This window comes from Panthera pardus, unplaced genomic scaffold (genome assembly GCF_024362965.1).
Source record: "Panthera pardus isolate Hobbes unplaced genomic scaffold, ASM2436296v1 HiC_scaffold_8, whole genome shotgun sequence".
In the NCBI taxonomy this organism is placed as follows: domain Eukaryota; kingdom Metazoa; phylum Chordata; class Mammalia; order Carnivora; family Felidae; genus Panthera; species Panthera pardus.
Genome location: NW_026527013.1, coordinates 140,087,032 through 140,107,631, shown reverse-complemented (window position 1 = coordinate 140,107,631; position 20,600 = coordinate 140,087,032). Strand labels below are relative to the sequence as shown.

The following is a 20,600-nucleotide window of genomic DNA, read 5'->3' as shown; positions in this document are numbered from 1 at the left end:
CTTTTGCTGGATATTCTTCATTTGCTTCTTCAGATTTCCCTTCTACCTTTCTCTTCTCTGTTGTGTGCCCTTAGAGGCTGCTCTTTAGGCATGTATCAATGAGTGTATAATGTTCTCCAGTTGCATCTGGTCAGTGGGAAGCATCACCAGGACATCTGAGATCTGGAAGACACACAGAGGTTGGGTATTTATTCTCTTGACTCCTATCTGATTTTTGGTCTGTTGTCAGTGACTGCATTTATCTGCCTGAGGCCGTATCTCTGATTGTATGTATGGTCAGCCTTTCTACTGTATAACTCTCTTTGAGTTCTGAGACTCATTCCTTTACTCCTTCAGCTTATGGGTGAATTGCTTTCTTTTGTAGCTAGGTTGAAGGTGCTTCACTTTTTTATTTTGATTTCCTTAAACCGTGCCCTTTCCTTTGTAAACAACCCTTTTCTAAATACTTCTCAAATTCACAGTTTGAGTGTGCCTCCTGGACCCTGACAAAAACAGTAACTGGTACCAGGAACAATCCTAGCAAACAGACTTTAAAAAGGAATCTAGGCTTGGGCTGCTCACATATTTGGAGAGCATATGGATAACCTCCTTGCCAGGGGGAAATAGGACACTGGTAATGTGCACCATGTGGTAGCATCATGATAACTCAAAATATCACAAGTGATGGTGCACAATGGGGTGCATGTGGAGGATAAGCATAGGGAGATCAAATGGCTGAGCCAACTAGTGACTTTGATGGCAAAGATCATGGCATAGGATGGTACTTCTTACAACTGAAAGGGTTCATAAGGAAAGGACAGACTGAAAGCCTTGAAGGTCCAACACAAGGCCCAGATAGAAATTCAGAAAACCTTAATGATAACTCTAAAGAAATTACTTATCTCCTGTGTTTACCTGTCAGATGTAACTGGGGATTAAGTCTAGAGCCTGACTGGAAGGTTTACAGAGTTATACTGTTAGTAAAGTGTGTACCCAGGCTAGATCACATTAAGGTAAGGATAGTGGTGAGGAAGAACAAACAAGATATGGTCGGGTATGGGTTAGCCTATATACTGAAAGAGTTGTAGGATCGTGTCAGTTTTTATCAAGAGTTAGGGGAGCATGTATAAGAGTTTATTCTAAGACTATTAGACCAAAAAGGACAAAGCAAAAGATTGTACCAAAGCAAATTCATGTTCTTGCCTAGAATTCAGGATTTACTGTGTTGGCTTGAGGCCCTGTGAACTGCTAGATATGTTTACCACCAGAAAGTGACCTATATCAATGACCTCAAAATGCAAGAACTTCCCTCGAAAACATTATTCAGGAAAATGGGTTGTTGGGGTGGATCTATTATGTGTGACATTCTCAGACACCCCTTAGAGGTGTCAGTACTACACAAGAGGATCTTCGCCAAGGCATTAAGAAATGCAGTCGTGAGTGTGTTACCAGCTTCCCTGAAAAGCTCTGTGGTGGCTGTTCCCTATAGGCTGGAGATGACAGTGGGAATATCGTTATGGAATTTGATAACCTGATTTTATGGGAACAATGTGATCCCCAACGCTAAAAGCCGAGTGGTGAAGCTTAACCATTGGAGAAAAAGAGGGCAGAGTTATAATAAAAAGCCCTAGGAGCAAAGTGATTTACCCTGAAGAGATTTATAAGGATGATTAAATGATAATCAGATCCACGGGGATGAAACGGACAGTCATATTCGTTTTCTAGAGCTCCTGTAACAAATTACAACAAACTGAATGGCTTAAAACAACAAGTATTTCTTTTCTCACAGTTCTGCAGGCCAGAAGTCTGAAATCAAGGTGTTGGCAGAGACACTCTCTCTCCAGATGCTATGTGAGAGAATCTTTTCTTGCCTCTTCCAGCTTCTGGTGGCTCCAGGCATTTCTTGGATTCTTTGGCTGTAGTATTCCAATCTCTGCCTTTATGGTCACATGTGGCCTCCTTCTCTTAATGTGTCTGTTTTCTATTCTTCTGCCTCTTATGTGGATACTTATCATTGGATGATTCACTAAGTGACGACATTACTAAAACATGCCCATAATAAACTGTATGTTATCAGATTGACCCAATCATAAAGTTGAATGTACACAGCATCATTCCATTGTGAAGTGGAAATTGTATATTCAAGAACACCCTTGTAGGTTTAGAAGTTACAAGTAAACCACATGAAGTAGATACTTCAGACTCCCATGTTATATACTCCTACTGCTTTCCCCCTTACCCCTCGACAAACAACTATGGCTTCATGGACAGTTGCCTATGACCACTGAAATGGAAGGAAAAAAAGAATTGGTTTACAGAAGGATCTTCACACCGTAGTGTCAACAGATGATCCAGTTTAGGGAAAGGTCTGCACATATGCTTCCCACTTTACTGCAGCTCCACTTTGGAACGCCATGGAAGACACTATAAAGAATTCTCTCGAAGGGAAGACTTTCAAGTGGCACATCTTGTTATCTACTTTTTGTGCAATGGGAACATAGTTGGTGGTATAGATCTACAGAGATCCATGGGCAGTACCTACAAGGTTAATCAACTGGAAAGAGACTTAGAATAATATTTATTTTTTTTAAATTTTTTTTAACATTTATTTATTTTTTTTTTTTCAACGTTTTTTATTTATTTTTGGGACAGAGAGAGACAGAGCATGAACGGGGGAGGGGCAGAGAGAGAGGGAGACACAGAATCGGAAACAGGCTCCAGGCTCCGAGCCATCAGCCCAGAGCCCGACGCGGGGCTCGAACTCACGGACCGCGAGATCGTGACCTGGCTGAAGTCGGCCGCTTAACCGACTGCGCCACCCAGGCGCCCCAACATTTATTTATTTTTGAGACAGAGAGAGACAGAGCATGAACTGGGGAGGGTCAGAGAGAGGGAGACACAGAATATGAAACAGGCTCCAGGCTCTGAGCTGTCAGCACAGAGCCCGACGTGGGGCTCGAACTCACGGACCGCGAGATCATGACCTGAGCCGAAGTCAGCCACCCAACCAACTGAGCCACCCAGGCGCCCCTAGAATAATATTTAAAACTTAATGATAAGGAGTTTGGGGGGGATGCATGTGGGTAAGCATGTCCTATGTAAGTGCACTCCAGATGGCATCTGCTGCAGAGGATGCTGTCAGTAATCAAGCAGACAAGATTATTCCTCCTATGTATCTCAATCAGCTTCTTCCACCAGATTTCTGGTGTTTGCTCAATGGGTTCATTCACAAACCAACACTGACAATATGGATGGAACTCGTCTATGGGCTTAACAACAGGGATTTTGCTTCACCTAGTCCCATTTGGCTACAACCACAGCCAGGTGTCTAATCTGCCAATAGCAGAGGACAATAATAAGCCACAAGATGATAATATTCCCCAGGGAAACCAGCTGGCAATCTGATGGATAGTTGAGTATATTGGATCTTTTTTATCAGGGAAAGGGCATTCTCATGAATATAGATGTTTAATATGCATATGGACTTGTCTTCCTTGCTTACAGTATTTCTGTCCACACAATCATTCATGGACCTACAGAAAGATTACTTATCATTATGGTTTCATGTATTACATTACCTTCAACCAAGGACTCATTTCACAGAGGAGGAAGTGAGACATTGGGTTCAGGCTCACAGAATTCACTGGTCTTACCATGTCCTTACTACCTAGAAATATCTGGCTTGATTAAATTCTAGAATGACCTACTGAAGGGTCAGTTATGGCATCATCGGAGTGACAATACCCTGAAGGGTTGGAGTGCTGTCTTACAGGATGTAGTATATGCCTTAAATCATTGGTCAGTATATATTGTCTCTTTCAGCCAGAATGCATAGGCTGGGAAAAATGGGCAGAACTAGCTAGTGGATGTTGCTATCTCTCCTATCCTAAAAATGCACAGAACGGGGAACAAAAGATAAAGCTGAGTGTGACCCCTTTCACTGTTATGCCATGTAATCTACATAAAATTATCACTGTTCATCCTTTCAACCTTGTACTCAATGGATTTGTAGATCTTAATACACATGGAAGAAATTCCTCCAGGGAACACAGTAATATTCCCACTGAACTGGAATTCAAGACTCACAAAGCAATTCTTTAGAGAGCATAAATGGTCAAGTCAGTGTGTCTAAGAGAACAGGTCATAATTTCTATTTTTTGTAGATTGAGAGCTACCAATACCTGGTTGAGAAAGAATATTTTCACTTTTTTTTTTTTTTGGCTTTAAGACTATTTTATTCTCATTAGATCTCATAGGAGTCCCTGGCAACTCCAAATGATACTCCAGATAGTATGCCATGGTGACCTATTAGAAGCAATACACCATGTTGCTTTATGGGAATTATGTATCACTCCATAATGGACATTATAAAACATCATTTTGGACTCTCAAAACTGTCACATATTTTATATATATATATATATATATATATATATGTGTGTATATAATATGTACACACACACACATATATATATATATATATATATATGACTTTCAGAGGGAAAACTGAAAAAGTTTAGTTAAAATAATATACTGGGGGCTCCTGGGTGGCTCAGTCGGTTAAGTCCGACTCTTGGTTTTGGCTCAGGTCATGATCTTACAGTTCATGAGATTGAGCCCCGAGTTGGGCTCTGTGCTGACATCATGAAGCCTGCTTGGGATTCTCTCTCTCCTTCTCTCTCTGCCCCTCCCCCACTCACACTTGCTCACTCGTGCATGCATGTGTTTTCTCTCTCACCCTCTCTCCCTCTCAAAATAAATAAACTTTAAAAATAAGACTAATATACTGGATGCTCTTTGCTTGAGAAGAACGTATATTCTGTTGGGTGATGTAGTCCATAGATGTCCATTATATGCAGCTAATTGATGGTGTTGTTGACCATCAACAGTGTTCAACTGTGTTCAACTGTGTTCTTACTAATTTTCTGGATGCTGGATCTGTACATTTCTGACAGAGGGAGGCTGAAGTGCCCAACTATAACAAAATAATCCTAATTCCTCCCTTCCATCCCTTGTATCATTGCTGTCATTCATTTCACTTACATATAAGCATACATAAACATATATATGATATATACAAACACACGCAAAGTCATTTTGCTACTGTTTTTAACAAAATGTTATCTGTTAAATCAATTAGTACTGTTCTAGTAGGTTGTGACTCACTATTTGCCTGTCATTCTCTCCAATATAAGGTTTGTCTGTGACCTTACTTCTGTTATGGATCTAAAAAGAGTTGTTGATTTTTCAGTTGGCTCAGCTTTTTATTTGTTAGGACAGAGTGGGCACTTCTAAGCTTTTTTACATGCTGTACCAAAACTCCCCTAGATGTTCTGGGCTTGGAAGGAATTCTAATAATCCTTTTGCCAGCTTAAATTTAATGTACTGCATATTTTTAAAAACATTTCTTATGTTACACATCTAATACATATAAAATAGATTAAAATATTACCAATAAAAGTCAATTTAAAAAAACATATACTCAATTTTCAGTCTTAATGATTCAGGAAGAAATATTTCCACTATAGTCATTATATGTATGCATTTATATAATCAGGAAAGGAAAATACATACTGAACTATAAACTTCTCAATATGAATAGTTTGCGATAATGGCAATGTCTGCTTTTCATCGCATATTACGGACAGCTATTGCAAGATGTTTGTGAAATCTACACTGAATTTGAACTTCTTTCCCACATACAATGTAGAATTAAATTACAATTTGAACAAATACATGCTAAGAGTGTTCTCAGATTCTAGAGAGCTGATATATTTGCATTGTGTCAAAGCTGAAATTAAGAGCATATCAAAAACTGAATTGAGCAATGTTTAATCATTGCTGATTCAAGTGACTTGGAGTGAAGATCAATATAGGGGATGCAGAAGCAAATTGATACTGAACAGAGTGTAAAAGTTTTGCGCAAGTCCGATGACTATATTTTTCTGACTCTCCAATAAGGTAATATACTGGAGTTTAGTATTTCCTGCTAGTATTGGATTTGTGAGTTGAATTAGGTACAAGAACAAGTAATGAAAGAAGGAGACTGGATTATTTTTCCTTAATAGCTTTTCAAATTGTTATCTATATACTTACAGATATGCATTTTCACACCCTGGATATTCCCCTTGTTTGTTTGTTTGTTGGTTGGTTTGTTTGGTTGGTTGGTTGGTTTTTTTCCTACCTTCTCTCCCATGCCTCTACTTTAATCTTATTTTATTTTAAGGCCAGCCCAACTGTACTTCATGATGTGGACTAGTTACTGTGCCTTAGGGCCACAATGTTAAGTAAAATGCTATCCATGCCCTAAAGGAACCTATGTAGATAGATAGACAAATAATTGTGAACTTTCTGTGCTTCTTCATCCATAAAGTAGCCAATACTTCTTAACTGACTGAGCCACCCAGGCGCCCCCCAAGTAGGCAATAGTTCAGCAGCAGGATTGTTAACAATTAAGACTGTTTATGTAAAATATATGGGAACAGGAAATGTTAAATGTTTGTTAAATGAAGGATTAAAGTTTGCTGTCTTTAAGTGCTTTTAAAGACAGCTTAATTTTCTTTCTCTTATGACTTCATATGCAGTATTTTGTTGGGGGACACGCAGAATTAGGTCTTACCCTCTAATGACGGGTCATCTGTTTTAGTGGCCTGCATGCTTGTTAACAGTGCCGTGGCTCTGTGGGAATTTGTCCAACAGCCAGCGCGTGCTAATTTGACCGGCAACTCATCCCTTACCTTTATTGTTCCCTTTTATTCAGAGCTCTGCTTTAAGCAGAACTCTGCTTTCTACAGCTAAATGTTCCAGGTGTATAAAGTGTGAACAGCTACTGTGATACTTTGCAGCTATGAACTTTACGAGCGTTCAAGAGGTTATTATGAACTTCCTGTGGCGCTTCCTCAGAAAAAACCCATCTTCACAAGAGCTTTCTCTGTAAATTGTTTGCTTCGTTCTCTCCGCCACTCAGCTTGGCTCCTCACTAATGCTGTGTTTGGCAGCCTCCAGTGGTGTTCCTAACCTGCATTTATCTTTCCCAAGTTAGAAGCAGCTGGGCAATTTTAGGAAAACAACAACTCACTAATTCTTTCATTTCTAATTTGTAAAGCCAGTAATTCTCTCAAACTTTAGGATCCTGGTTTGGCTTTGAAACAAAGAATTATATATATGGTCTTAAACTTTTTAGGCTTTATAATTTACAAATATCCTCTTAATGTGAGAGTTTTAAAAATACCAGTTACTGGAATAACAAATATTATATACTGTGATAGCTCTATTTTCCTTACCTGTTTTTACGTTGACATGAATAAAACCAACTGGAGTTGGTCTCACATTGTAAGAAATTATTTCATTTGTATCACACACAGTAAGTAGCCAGAAAAGATCCTTGAGTTGAAAAAATTTTTAAGTTGCTTTCAAATAAATAATAAAGACTTCTTATCTGCTAAACAAAAACCCCAGTTGTTTTATAATAACGATATGTTTTTGTAATTGTTTTCTTTGGAGAAAATTCTAGAGAGATTAATTATTTTTAGAATGAATTTAATGTCTGCTGGTTTTCAAACTTTTAAATTACATTACTATTTGACTTAACTGAACTCCTCTTGATCTGCCTTTTACACGATCTTTTCCTTATAAATAACTGTTAGGGAAAAACTTACTAAGTAGGCCAAAATGCCACATACTGGTCAGGCTCCCTCCAGATATGAAAGTAGGGAGACGGAAAGCAGCCTTGGATGTTCGACAAATTATAACAATACTTTGTTTTAAAAACATCAATATAGTGGGGCGCCTGGGTGGTTCAGTCAGTTGAGCGTCTGACTTTGGCTCAGGTCACGATCTCGCGGTTTGTGGGTTCCAGCCCCGCGTCAGGCTCTGTGGTGACAGCTCAGAGCCTAGAGCCTGCTTCGGATTCTGTGTCTGTCTCTTTTTGCCCCTTTCCCACTCACACTGTCTCTCTTTTCTTCAAAAATAAATAAACATTAAAAGTAAATAAATAAAAACATCAATATAGTAATAAAAATGCTATAAGAAATAGCAAAAATAGTCATGTTATTCTTTTAATAAAAACCGCATTACACAAGAAATAAATTTAAAAACCTATGACTCACAGAAAGGATCCTAATTCCCCAATATACCTATAGTTGCAATTTTTACTTGCAGTGGTTGAAGTGTACGTAAGAAATTTATTTTTATTGCATCATTTCATTATTGAGGTAAAATTTATAAAGAGTGAAATACATAGATCCTATGTGTATAATTTAATGATTTTGAAAAATGTGTACATCTGTATGACCAATATATTATAGAACACAGATATGATTTCAGAAAGTAGTTTTGTGGCCCCATACAGTCAATTCTTACCCACCACAGACAATCACCATTCTGACTCCAGTCATCAGAGATTAGCATTGATGGTTCTTGAGTTTATATTATAAAGAACTCTTTTGTGCCTGGCTTCTTTTGTGCAATATAATATTTTTGAGATTCCCTGATGTTTAATGCCTCGGCAATTTGTTAATATTATTGTTGAATGATATTTTATTTGGATTCTCGCCAGGCTCTTTGGGCTATTATAAATAAGCTGCTATGAACTTTCTTTTACCAAGCCTTTTTCTGAACACATACTTTCATTTCTATTGAGGAAATATCTGGAATAAAAATTGTTACATTGTAAGGCAGATATATTTGCAACTTTAGCACAATGGGCTGAACAGTTTTCCATAATTTATTATATTATTTTACATTCCACCAACAATGTGTAAGAATTGTATTTGCTCTGAATCTTCACTAACAGTTGGTGGTATAGGTCTTTTTGTTATCTTACTGGATGTGAAGTGGCATCTTATTATAGTTGTAATTTACATTTCCCTGTTGACTAATGAAGAACAACGTTCTATGTTCTTACTGCATCATTCTTATGCATTCTGTTGGAAGGTGTTTCACCCATTCTTCAGTTGGATTGCTTTTCTTAGGTGTTAAGTATTCTTTATACTTTCTGAATACAAGTCCTCTGTCAGATACATATTGGCGGCTCTTTTCTTCCAGTCTGTGGCTCTCTGTTTAATTGTATCGTGTCCTTTCGTAACAGTTTTTAACTTGTGAAAGTCCAGTTAATCAGTTATTTTTATGGTGGTCAGTGCTTTTGTGTCCTAAGAAAAGTTTGCCTTCCCTCAAGTTGAGCAGGTATTCTTTCTTTCTACTTGTTTGTAGCTTTAGCTTTACATTTAGGTCCTTAACTCATCTGAATGAATTTCTGTATATTAAATGAAATTGGGATTGACTAAAGTTTCTTTTTTTCGTGTGGCTCTCTAGTTGCTAGAGCCATTTGTTGAAAGGAATTTCCTTTGTCCCTTCTTTTATTGGTACTTTGATTGTATTCTTTGCTTGTCTCCATTGATATCTGCTCTCACTTTTATTAATTTATTGTTTCTATTTATTTTGGGTTAATATGCTTATCTTTCCCTAGTTTCTTCAAGTGAAAACTTTGAAGGGAATTGATTTTAAATCTTTTATTTATATAAGCATTTCATGCTATAATTTTCCCTCTAAACAATGCTTTAGCTATACTCAACAAATCTAAGATGTTGTCTTTTCAACATCAATTTATGGTATAAGAATGCAAAATAGTCAAGTGCTATTTGACTCTGTACTTATTCTATTCTCATATAACCTAAAGGCACATTTCAAAGAAGAAAAGTTTGAGGCAGTTTTCTATTCATATGCAATTATATGTATAAGTGCATAATTTGACTTTGGGCATAAAAATGAATTCCTCTAGAATAATATACAAGTATATTACATAAACCAAATGTATTAGATTTTTAAAACTATGCAATTTAAGAGGTAAGAGTATTCACTCAAAGTGAATTTATTTTAGTACTCATTTATAAAATCCAAATGACGAATACCCGCAACTTTAATATCAAATCACTCTAAGATTGCTCTCTTTTCTTTCTCTCCTTTTCTTTTGTTCTGTGTTCTGAATTGTTCTGATGATACATTATGAGGAAGGCTAAATATGCCTCACAAAAGTTCGTATTTGTTGAAAAAATTGACCATATCCTTGGGAAGGAGTACTACTCAAGAAACAAAATACACTTTATGCAATGGTCTGTGTTTTCATTTGCCAGCATTACTCAGAGAATGGTAGCCACATTTTGCCTGTCCAGGGCAGAAATGCCAAATAGCATTTCTGACTTTAATATTTATTACCCATAGTATATTTGTCTCCTATACATGCATATTGTCTAGAGTAGTGTGGCTAAGCCCATAGGTTGAACAGGAAATCAAACTTCTAATTTTATAGTGTTTCCATATATATCTCTTAGGCTGGAATGTATACACCTATCACAGCTAAGGAATTAGAAGGTGTCGTTGAAAGGTGTTGAGGTACATTGGAAGAGACTTGGGTTTTCATCTTGATGCAGTTTACTATGCATTTGATTTTGGATGAGTAAATTATTTCTCCATCTTTTCAATGAACGTTTGGCCCAGATAATCCCTATGGTGCCTTGAAGCTCCAGAATTTTAAGTCTACGATAAATGCAAACCAGATCAGAATTTGGATACGCTTTGCAGAAGGGTAACGTCTGAAATATTTTGTCAGTGTTCTTCAGCAGTGGTTGCTAATCCACTCCCTAAACAGCATCACAAAGGAAATCTCTGGATTCTTAATCATTTCAGTGAATGCCTTGTGGAGTTTATGGAGGAGAAACATGCAAAATATTGGGACCTCATATATCTAGATATCTGGTTTCCCAAGAGCTCCATACTGTCAAACTAGCCTCCACTCGGCTTGTGCTACGATTTGTTACTCAGTCATTATAATCAGTTAGTTTCCAAATTCAGAGAATTGATAAGACTTTTCAAATGACTATCAATTGTATCTATTATTTTTCGCAAAGACTTTTAACGACTTTTTTCACATTTTAACCCAATCGGCCCAAAGAAGCCTATGAAAATTACATAAATATTACTAACTTCAAAAGACCTTTGCCAATGCAATATTTTGGTTAAGAATGCTTTTTATTATGTTATATACTTTAAATACATTCTTTTCAAAACTTAAGACTGCAGATTATAGATTTAACTCATTCCGTTGTGGTGGCTATGAGAGACGTCATTCAGCTCTCGCTGTGGGGAGCACCGTCAGCCGGCAGACTTAGTTGCGGCTCTTCGGTTCCACCACTGAGTTTGCACTGAGGCAGTACTTTCCTTGGGCAGCTCCCGGCTAGTAGTGGAATAATAGTGCCCACCCATTCCTGGGAACACGGCGGGGGGCGGGGCCAAACACGCAACTTGGGACTCTATATCCAGAGTCAAAGCTTTCTCAGAACCGCATTGCAGTCTGAGGCTTTTCCTACTTTACTCTTCTTCCTTCCTCTTCTTTCAAAGGTGTTAGGATTGCCTCGTGCTCTGAAGGCCATCCTGCCAGCTCCTGCTCTTTCTTCTTCTCTCCATAGGGTTTTGTTTCCTAATAAATCTCTCGCATGTTTAATCCTGCCTTGGCGGGAGGACCTGAAATGACATAAATTGTATAACGTCAGCCATCTAATATAATTAATAAAGCCAGTCCTCAGAGTCAACACAGCCAGATTAGACTTCATTTCTGGCAGAAAGTCTGTCTCTTTTTACCAATTTACATTAACATTGTAGTAAGAATTTTCCGAATATAATAAGATTACCTAAGGTAAATTATGGAATATATCTCATAAAAGATTACTGAAAGCAGTCAATTCAAGATTAAGATGACATAAGAACTAACGTAATTAATGGGGCTCCTGGAAGGCTCAGTTGGTTGAGTGACGACTGTTGATACCAGCTCATGTCATGATCTCACGGTTTGTGAGATCGAGTCCCACATCAGACTCTGTTGACAGTGCAGAGCCCGCTTGGTATTCTCTGTCTCCCTCTCTCTCTCTACCCCTCCCTTGATCATGCTCTCTCTCTCAAAATAAATAAACTTAAAAAAAAAAAGAACTAATGTAATTAATACTAATGTAACTAATGTAATAAGGTTTTTAGAAGATCATAAAAACAATAATAAATTTATATGGTATTATTCATTACTTAATTTTAATAATGCATTGTGTAAATAGCTAATATAATTTATTTATAAGGCAAAGATGAAGCTAAAATGCATAGTATTCCTTAAGTAAATCAGTATACATGCATATATTAGACTGTGATGTTCAGCTTTTGGAAATAATTAAAAAAGAATTATGTATGAAAAATCAGAAATAACTCCAGTAATTTTTTATCTATTTATTTATTTATTATTATTTTTTCATCTAAATCCAAGTTAGTTAACATATAGTGTAATAATGATTTCAAGAATAGAATTTAGTGATTCATCACTTATCTATAACACCCAATGCTCATCCCAACAGGTGCCTACTTAATGCCCATCACCCATCTAGCCCATCCCTCCCCCCCAACACCCTGCCAGCAACCTTCAGTTTATTCTCTGTATGTAAGAGTCTCTTATGGTTTGCCTCCCTCTCTGTTTTAATCTTATTTTTGCTTACCTTTCCCCTATGTTTATCTGTTTTGTTTCTGAAATTCCACATATGAGTGAAATAATATTTGTCTTTCTCTGACTCATTTTGCTTAACATAATACATTGTGGTTCCATCCACATCGTTGCAAATGGCAAGATTTCATTCTTTTTGATTGCTGAGTAATATTCCATTGTGTGTGTGTGTGTGTGTGTGTGTGTGTGTGTGTGTGTGTGTGTATACACAACATCTTCTTTATCCATTCATCAGTCGATGGGCATTTGGGCTCTTTCCATACTTTGGCTATGACAATAGTGCTGCCATAAACATTGGGGTGCATGTGCCCCTTCAAATCAACATTTTTGTATTCTTTGGATAAATACCTAGTAGAGCAATTGCTGGATCGTAGGTTAGTTCTATTTTTAATTTTTTGAGGAACATCCATACAGTTTTCCAGAATGGCTGCACCAGTTTGCATTCCCACCAGCAGTGCAAAAGAGATCCTTTTCTCCACATCCTCTCCAACATCTGTTGTTGCCCAAGTTGTTAATTTTAGCCATTCTGACCGGTGTGAGGTGGTATCTCATTGTGGTTTTGATTTGTCAGTAATTTTTTTTAAATAGTAAGATTAAGCTTTTCCTGGGGCACCTGGGTGACTCAGTCAGTTAAGCATTTGATTTCGGCTTAAGTCATGATCTCACGGTTAGTGCAAGTCCCGTATTGAGCTCCACACTGACAGTGCAGAGCCTGCTTGAGATTCTCTCCCTCCCTCTTTGCCCCTCCCCCACTGGTGCACGTGTGCTCTCTTTCTCTCAAAAATAAATAAATAAATAATAAATAAATAAATAAATAAATAAACTTTAAAGAAGATAAAAAAAGATTAAACTTTTCCTATGTATCAACAAAAGGAAAAAGTATATACTGCTAAAAACTAATTGATCCAGTAACTACTTATTTTTATTTTTTTGTATTACTAATAGAATATGATAAATATTGGGAAAAGTTTTCAATTAGCAATAATCGCGCCTCGGATAAACCTCATTGGCTACGATACTGCCACTGCGCAAAGCTTAGAATATGATAAATATTGGGACACCTGGCTGGCTTGGTTGGTTAAGTGTCCGACTTAGGCTCAGGTCATGATCTCACAGTTTGTGGGTTTGAGCCCCATGGCAGGCTCTGCACAGGCAGCTCAGAGCCTGGAGCCTGCTTCAGATTCTGTCTCTGTCTCTCTCTGCCCCTTCCCCACTCCTGCTCTGTCTCTGCCTCTCAAAAATAAGTAAAATGTAAAACAAAAAAATTTTTTAAGTATATGATAAACATTAAACATTTTATAAAATAACTAAAATTTTATAAAATAAACTAAAAGAATGAATATCTTGAAGTGAAGATTTAGTTACATATACACATTATATATACATATGTGAAATGTGTATAATTTAATCATATAATTTGACAAAATATGTTAATTATATTGCCCTACTGTATGCTTTAATTCTATCAAGTTTAAATGGTGTCACATCAAATGTACACCTACAAGTTTTATTCCTTGTAGTTAGAATGGTACGGTACTTGTTCTTTGGTTATTGGGAGGTACTTTTCATTCCACCTAATCACTCATTCTGTGGAGAAATATTGGGAGAAATGGAAAAGAAATGCTCATCCTTAAGTAAAAAATAATCCATTTCCACCTCTATGTTTTCTTTCATATATCTTTTTGCTTTACTTACATGTTTTTTAGAAATTAATTATTTTAATAATAATTTAAGGATGCTGAGATTAAAACTATTGAAGGAAAATCCTCATTCTGATTAACCATGCTCTCCAATTCTCCAACATACCTGATTTTAGATCATCCTGACAAGGACCAAAATTCCCAATTTCTTCATTTTTTTACCTACAATTGACATAAGACACAGGAAGACAAGATACTTTCATTAAGATAGGTTTGGTGTGCTTTGATTACTCATTAAATGAGGTTCCACAATAATAGTATTTGTAATTGCCCCTTAGTTTATTGCCTTGGTAGTCATTACTCCCTAGAACAATGTATCATAGAGAGATTCCTAATGACCAAGGAATCATTAGTTATGGTAGGAAATGGGATGTTATGAAGAGGGAGATGAAAAATAGAATCTACTTGATGCTAAAGTGCAACTGCACGTTGAGAGTATGAGAAATTAATTCCTTCAAACCTTCGTGTCCTTACACCCCTTAAAAGTCCTCCTATACCCTCCACCCCCAAGGCCATGCATTTTTCAGGTTGAAGATTTCTGACTTTGTCCTCCTTTCCCAACTATTACTGGCCCTTACTTCTTCTTGTATAAAAATTCTGGAACCGTCACTGACCTAAATGCTGTAGACATTTGAGCTTGTAAATCCAGAGTACAGTCAGAGGAGGCAGGAGAAAAATGGAGAGAAAAAAAATTAAAGAAGAGGAAACAAAAGGAGAGATGCAAATCTTTATCTATAGAGGGAAAGAAAGCACACGAATCTATAGAGGGAAAGTACACACGAATAAGGATGAAGAGGATGTATCAACTAAGAAAATAGATACAATGGTAGTTTTAAAAGCACTTGATTAAGATAACTGTTTTGGATTTTGATGTAAATCTTAGGGTGAGTTATAACTTCTCTTTGAAATATCCATTGATCCAATTGTTCCCAAGTAGAAGGCCCATTGGAATCCCCAAAGGAACTTTAAAAAATACAGAGTCCAATCCTTTTCTAGACCTACTGAATCAGAATTTCTGGGATAGAATCCAGGATGCACTTTAACAACCTATTTGTGTGTATTATTATATTCTCATAAGACACCTTCCAGGTCTAGGAAACTGCAAACACCATGTGGGGACACTGAGGAAGGATGACAAAGGAAGCATTTTTTTTTTAATCTCCAGAAATTAGAAAATGAGGAAATAATGATAGAACTTGCTTTTGTGAGCATATGGAAGAAAGAGAGCCAAGACGAGGACACAAGAAGTGACCCAAACCTCCTCCAATTTCTGACTTTTGAGGGACAGTAGAAGAGAAAGGTTTAAACGGGTGAGCTGGGGTTCAAGAAGGACTGGCTGACCAGGGAACAGTGTGCACAAGGGTCTGGAAACATAGTAGTCAAAATCAAAATCACTGGGAGATGAGCTGTGCTAGCAGCAGATTTTGTCCACTTCATAAACATGCCTGGACCTAGATGCCTCTCATCTTTCTAAATCTCAGCCTAGAGAGGTCACCTGGATCCAGCCCTCCCTTTATCCCACCTAAGTCACTGCTTCTAGCGTTTTCTCTCTTCTGTCCACCACTCACTCTCGGACTCCCCTTATCATCTCATAATTTCCCTTCCCTCTCAGATTTCTTTCCAGTATCATTCACCATCTATATCTGCTTAGCTTTCTGTTTCCATGGTGAGTCTTGTTTTTTCATAATCGATGAAGCTGAATTCTTGTTACCAATCCCTTCATTGGGGAATCCATTGTTACCAGGAAGAGCATTGGCAATAGGCACTGGGCTAGTGATTAAGAGCATTTTCCTATTTATCACTCTAAAAAGTAGAAGTAAATAATACATGAATGAATATAGATTCCAAAATGCTTTCACTAATGAAACCCTGACACATACACTTCTTTTTTTTTTTTTTACATTTATTTATTTTTGAGAGAGAAAAAGAGAGAGACAGAATGTGAGCAGGAGAGGGGCAGAGAGAGAGGGAGACAGAATCCGAAGCAGGCTCCAGGCTCTGAGCTGTCAGCACAGAGCCCAATGCGGGGCTTGAAACCACAAACTTTGAGATCATGACCTGAGCTGAAGTCAGATGCTTTACTGACTGAGCCACCCAGATGCCCCATGACACTTTGACTTCTTAACCCCTCCTGCAATGTACAAGTCATCCCTGGTGAAAAATTTCTGTTATTTAACCAACTTCTCTCATGTCACAGACCAGGCCTATGTCCTCTGTTCCACTGTAAAAATGGAAAACCATTTTTATCATTTTTTGTATAATAACCCCTCATTTGATACCTAGAAATTGTACAGTGAACTTTTTCACCCAAGTTTATTACTTATTTCCACAGTTATTATAATAAAATTTGAAATATCTTTACAAAGGGACATACCACCCCACTGCCTTTAACTCCAGCTTTACCATATTTATGGGAAGAGCCATAAGTCAGTTTTCCCCAAGGCTACTCTTGATTTTAGGTGACAAAACAAAGGCTACTTGCTGTAGGTGTATAGACTCACACCTGTTATCTCTTCTTGAGTCCAGATCTGTAGTCAGTTCCTCTGTAAATCTCCCTCTTCTAAAACTAAATGTTCAGAAAGGATATCTAAACTGATGTAAGGCTAAGTTTTTTCAGCACAAGTGATTTCTCAAAGCTCTATGCCACTATTCTTCATTCCAGCTATTAAAATTCATAGCAGCAAACTCTGTGAACACTGGATCTATGTGGGTTGGAGGTAAATTTAGGCCTTAATAGAGGATGTCACTCACAAGGCAAGATAATTTAAAGATGGTCTCTTTGCATTTGAATTTCAAAGCACTACAGCAGGAAGAAAGAAATGTTGCCAGTGTAAATTTATGTATGATATGGCTTCTGAAAAGTATCTCTAGAGTCAACATATGGATCACAGAGATCCTATAATAAGCCTGGATAATGAAAAATCACTTATTTTTATCTCAGTTTATTTTTAAAGATGATTTTATACATTTTAATATCCACAGGAACCAAAACCGTATTTCCACAAGGAGAAAGACATGTATGGTAATCCAAAAGCCTGACGCCAAGTATCTGCCCCCAAAACTTAAAGTTATAGGATGATCTCATTTAACCATCTGGGAAAACAATATTAAATAGATAAATTCCAAACAGTGGCCATGATCTGCAGTAGTAATCTTTTTTTTGTAGTTGTATACTGGCTCCCACATAGGTTGGCAGTAACAACTACAAAGGTAATTTTGGCACATATAGGCATAGAATATCCAGTTAAATTGAGATGTTTATTCGCTACATTTTTATTCGCTAAATCTAGCAACTCTTATTATAGAGGTATTTCTTTGGCCTTATGTGCCTCGTTTCTTTTGGCAACAGGCAGAGAATTGGAGACTCTCACTAGAACCAGAAAAATTATTCATTATACCTCTATTTTTAATAAGCTTTCTTCATTCTCCTCCCCATGCCTTTCATTCTCAAAAGCTATAAAGCTCAGCAAAACCGAACCAAACAGAACAGGGCGAAATTCATTAATGGCATTTTAATTTCACTCTTATCTGTGCTTATCTATATAAATAATTTACATAATTATAGGGATTTTAACATGACAAACTTTGTGTTATGTTCCAACCAACTTACAAAGCCCTACTGGAGCAGCAGAAGGTATCCTGCTGCCTGCTCTAGATTCCCTGACGTTCCTCTGTAAAGTGTCTCACATTTTTAATAAATTAAGAAAATCTATGTGCTAGTGTACCTGTTAACTAAGCCAGGGAAGCCAACTCTTTGGGTCAAGGAGGGGCATCAGGGTCCTGTTTCATATTTATGTAGAATGTACATCTCGTTCTTTGCAAGACACCAAGGAAAACAAGCCTGGATTAAGTTCAGGAAGAAGGAGGGAATGAGAGAGTGTTGAGTGAGGGCTGGAGAGGAGCTGAAGCAAGTGTGTCATCTGAGAGAGGTTCTTTGGAAAGGAGAAAGGCACTGCCCTGATTCCATCCCCCCCCCCCCCACTCACTTCACAGCAGGGGGCAGCTCTTTGAATCACACCATTGCTTAGGCTTGTGGGGCTGACTTGGATTCCAAGTTCTTTTGTCTTTCTGATGTTATCTTTAGTTGCTGTGTCATCATTCTAATTTTTGTCCTACCTTTTTTTTCCCTTGGAACTGATTGCTTGTTCACTACACATATCTCTAGGAGATTTCCCTGTGATTATTGTGGGAGTCAGTGATTGGGAAAGGAGGGTGGGCTTGGGATTTCACAGTCATTCAATGAGAGTTCTGTGATATTTTTATCTTTAGCATAATTTATTCTGGTTACAGTATTTGGAAGCAGATATCTTTGATTTTATTTTTTAGGCTTAAATATGAAGTGAGATGATGTAGTTTCTTTCTTGCAAGTCTCATAAGTATACCCAAAGCATTTTCTATCGTATTTAAAAGCAAAAATGATTTGCCAAAAAGTGATTGGGGCTCTCTTTCACCCTCCAGTGTATTCCCTCATTCGGTTGGCCCTTCTCTGACCTCAGAGCCTGATTCCCTCATACTGCATTCTGTTTTCCCACCAGGGTATACTCTATCCCGCTCTTCACCTTTTTCTCCTACCTGTCAATTCATTTGTTCATTCAGTTATGTATTAGTTCATTTTGCAAATAATTATTATCTACCATGTACTGTTCTAGGTGCTGATGCACAGCACTGAATAAAGCAATGTTCTTGCCCCCATGTGTATGTAGGGGTGAGAGACAAAGTATAAGTAATATAATGTGTAAGTATTTAAACACATATAAGTATTTAAATATAAAAGTATAAGCATACAATGTCAACCAGAGATAAAGACCATTAAGGAAAGCCCATTCAAAGTAAGAAGAGAGTTCTATTAGTTATGGTGGTAAGGAAAGGCCTGTTTGATGAGGTGATATTTGAGCAGCAACCTGACTAAAGCAAAGGAGGAAGCCAGGCAAATAACTGGGTTGAAGAGTTCTGGGCTGAGGGAACAATAAGAAAGCCAGAGTGAGAGGAAAGGAGATCCAAGTGGTAGCCAGGGGCCAGATCACGCAGGGCCTTGTAAGAACTTTGGGATTCCTTTTCATGAAAAGGGACAACATTGTAGGGTTGTAGATATAGGAAACTAACAAGGTGAAATTGATATTGTAAAACACTGTTCAGTGGCACTTCCCCAAAATACTAGTTTTTTCATGCATTTGTGGCTTTTTATATACTATTTCTTCTGCCCTCTAATGTTCTCTCTCACCCCATTTTTCTGCTCCCATTGTGTTTTGTGCATAGAGTTGTTATGTTGCGTAACAGTATGCTCTAATTCTTTATTAGGAGACTATCTGCTTTATTATTTATTTATTTATTTATTTATTTATTTATTTATTTATGTATTTATTTATTTATTGTGTCAACTGTGCTTTATTTTTTAATTTATTTTATTTTTTTAATGTACATCCAAATTAGTTAGCATATAGTGCAACAGTGATTTCAGGAGTAGATTCCTTAGTGCCCCTTATCCATTTAGCCCATCCCCCCCCCCCCACAATCCCTTCAGTAACCCTCAGTGTGTTCTCCATATTTATGAGTCTCTTCTGTTTTGTCCCCCTCTCTGTTTTTATATTATTTTTGCTTCCCTTCTCTTGTGTTCATCTGTCCTGTGTCTTAAAGTCCTCATATGAGTGAAGTCATTGATAATTGTTTTTCTCTGATGACTAATTTTGCTTAGCATAATACCCTCTAGTTTCATCCACGGAGTTGCAAATGGCAAGATTTCATTCTTTTTGATTGTCAATACTCCATTGCATATATATATACCATTTCTTCTTTATCCATTCATCCATTGATGGACATTTGGGCTCTTTCCATACTTTGGCTATTGTTGATAGTGCTGCTATAAACATTGGAGTGCATGTGCCCCTTTGAAACAGCATACGTGTATCCCTTGGATAAATACCTACTAGTGCAATTGCTGGGTCGTAAGGTAGTTCTATTTTTAATTTTTTGAGGAAACTTCATACTGTTTTCCAGAGTGGCTGCACCAGCATTCCCACCAGCAGTGCTAAAGGGATCCTCTCTCTCTGCAACCTCACCAACATCTGTCGTTGCCTGAGTTGTTAATGTTAGCTATTCTGACAAGTGTGAGGTGGTATCTCATTGTGGTTTTGATTTATATTTCCCTGATGATGAGTGATGTGGAGCATTTTTTCATGTGTCAGTTGGCCATCTGGATGTCTTCTTTGAAGAAGTGTCTATTCATGTCTTTTGCGCACTTCCTCAATGGATTATTTGTTTTTGGGGTGTTGAGTTTGATGAGTTCTTTATAGATTTTGAATACTAATCCTTTATCTGATATGTCATTTGCAGATATCTTCTCCCATTCCATCAGTTGCCTTTTAGTTTTGCTGATTGTTTCCTTCGCTGTG

At 37.4% G+C, this 20,600-nt stretch overlaps 1 protein-coding gene and 1 non-coding gene across 2 annotated transcripts in view; one reads left to right on the top strand and one right to left on the bottom strand.

The window, feature by feature from the left end:
- Positions 1-20,600, top strand: part of IQUB (IQ motif and ubiquitin domain containing) — a 122,146-nt gene that overhangs the window by 61,630 nt on the left and 39,916 nt on the right. The gene's annotated exons all lie outside the window — the stretch shown is intronic.
- Positions 13,406-13,547, bottom strand: LOC128775829 (U4 spliceosomal RNA). Its single transcript, XR_008420789.1, has one exon. It is a non-coding gene; the product is annotated as a U4 spliceosomal RNA (small nuclear RNA).